Genomic DNA, 2,691 nt, shown 5'->3' on the forward strand with positions numbered 1-2,691 from the left:
TTGTTGTATGAGATGATCATGTTTTGTCGGCAACTGGCAGAAGCCCTATGGTTGTCTCTTTGTTACATAAGATGCAAGTGCCAAATAATTGCTTTACTTTATCGCTATGCGATAGCAATAGTTGCAAGAGCAATAGTTGGCGAGACGACCATGTGACGACACATTGATATAGATCAAGATGATGAAGATCATGGTGTCGTGTCGGTAACGATAGAGATCATGACAGTACTTTGGAGATGGAGATCAAAGGCGCAAGATGATCATGGCCATATCATGTCACATATTTTGATTGCATATGATGTTTATCTGTTATACATCTTATTCTGTTTTGTTTGATGGTAGCATTATAAGATGATCTCTCACTAATTATCAAGAAGTGTTCTCCCTGAGTATGCACCGTTGCGAAAGTTCTTCGTTCTGAGACACCACGTGATGATCGGGTGTGATAGGCTCTACGTTCAAATACAACGGGTGCAAAACAGTCGCACACGCAGAATACTTAGGTTAAACTTGACGAGCCTAGCATATACAGATATGGCCTCGGAACACGGAGACCGAAAGGTCGAGCGTGAATCATATAGTAGATATGATCAACATATTGATGTTCACCATTGAAACTACTCCATCTCACGTGATGATCGGACATGGTGTAGTTGATATGGATCACGTAATCACTTAGAGGATTAGAGGGATGTCTATCTAAGTGGGAGTTCTTAAGTAATATGATTAATTGAACTTAAATTTATCATGAACTTAGTACCTGATAGTATTTTGCTTGTCTATGTTTGTTTGTAGATAGATGGCTCGTGCTGTTGTTCCGTTAAATTTTAATGCGTTCCTTGAGAAAGCAAAGTTGAAAGATGATGGTAGCAATTACATGGACTGGGTCCGTAACCTGAGGATTATCCTCATTGCTGCACAGAAAAGTTACGTCCTGGAAGCACCGCTGGGTGCCAGGCCTGCTGCTGATGCAACTGACGACGTTAAGAACGTCTGGCGGAGCAAAGCTGATGACTACTCGATAATTCAGTGTGCCATGCTTTACGGCTTAGAACCGGGTCTTCAACGACGTTTTGAACGTCATGGAGCATATGAGATGTTTCAGGAGTTGAAGTTAATATTTCAAGCAAATGTCTGGATTGAGAGATATGGAGTCTCCAACAAGTTCTATAGCTAAAAGATGGAGGAGAATTGCTCAACTAGTGAGCATGTGCTCAGATTGTCTGGGTACTACAATCGCTTGAATCAAGTGGGAGTTAATCTTCCAGATAAGATAGTGATTGACAGAATTCTCTAGTCACCATCACCAAGTTAGTAGAACTTTGTGATGAACTATAGTATGCAAGGGATGACGAAAACGATTCCCAAGCTCTTCGTGATGTTGAAATCGACGAAGGTAGAAATCAAGAAAGAGCATCAAATGTTGATGGTTGACAAGATCACTAGTTTCAAGAAAAGGGCAAAGGGAAAGAAAGGGAACTTCGACTAGAATGACAAGCAAGTTGTCACTCCCACGAAGAATCCCAAAGCTGAACCAAAGCCTGAAACTGAGTGCTTACATTGCAAAGGAAATGGTCACTGGAAGCGGAAATGCCTTGAATATTTGGTGGATAAGAAGGATGGCAAAGTGAACAAGGGTATATTTGATATACAGGTTATTGATGTGTGCCTTACTAGTGTTTATAGTAGCTCTTGAGTATTTGATACGTGTTCGGTTGCTAAGATTAGTAACTCGAAACAGGAGTTACAGAATAAGCAGAGACTAGTTGAAGGGGAAGTGACGATGAGTGTTGGAAGTAGTTCCAAGATTGATATGATCATCATCGCACACTCCCTATACTTTCGGGATTAGTGTTAAACCTAAATAAATGTTATTTGGCATTTGCGTTGAGCATGAACATGATTTGATCGTGTTTATTGCGATACGGTTATTCATTTAAAGTTAGAGAATAATTGTTATTCTGTTTACATGAATAAGACCTTCGATGGTTATACACCCAATGAAAATAGTTTGTTGGATCTCGATCATAGTGATACACATATTCATAATATTGATGCCAAAAGATGCAAAGTTAATAATGATAGTGCAACTTATTTGTGGCACTGTCGTTTGGGTCATATTGGTGTAAAGCGCATGAAGAAACTCCATAAAGATGGATTTCTGGAATCACTTGGTTATGAATCATTTGATGCTTGCGAACCGTGCCTTTTGGGCAAGATGACTAAAACTCCGTTCTCCGGAACAATGGAACAAGCTACTGACTTATTGGAAATAATACATACCGATGTATGCGATCCAATGAATGTTGATGCTCGTGGCAAGTATCATTATTTTCTGACCTTCACAAGATGATTTGAGCAGATATGGGTATATCTACTTGATGAAACAGAAGTCTGAAATAGTTGAAAGGTTCAAAGAATTTCAGAGTGAAGTGGAAAAATCATCGTAACAAGAAAATAAAGTTTCTGCGATCTGATCGCGGAGAAGAATATTTGAGTTACGAGTTTGGTCTTCAATTAAAACAATGTGGAATAGTTTCATAGCTCACGCCACCTGGAACACCACAACGAAATGGTGTGTCCGAACGTCGTAATCGTACTTTACTAGATATGGTGCGATCCATGATGTCTCTTACTGATTTACCGCTATCGTTTTGGGGTTATGCTTTAGAGACGGCCGCGTTCACGTTA

Source organism: Triticum aestivum, chromosome 2B (genome assembly GCF_018294505.1).
Source record: "Triticum aestivum cultivar Chinese Spring chromosome 2B, IWGSC CS RefSeq v2.1, whole genome shotgun sequence".
Taxonomy (NCBI): Eukaryota; Viridiplantae; Streptophyta; class Magnoliopsida; order Poales; family Poaceae; genus Triticum; species Triticum aestivum.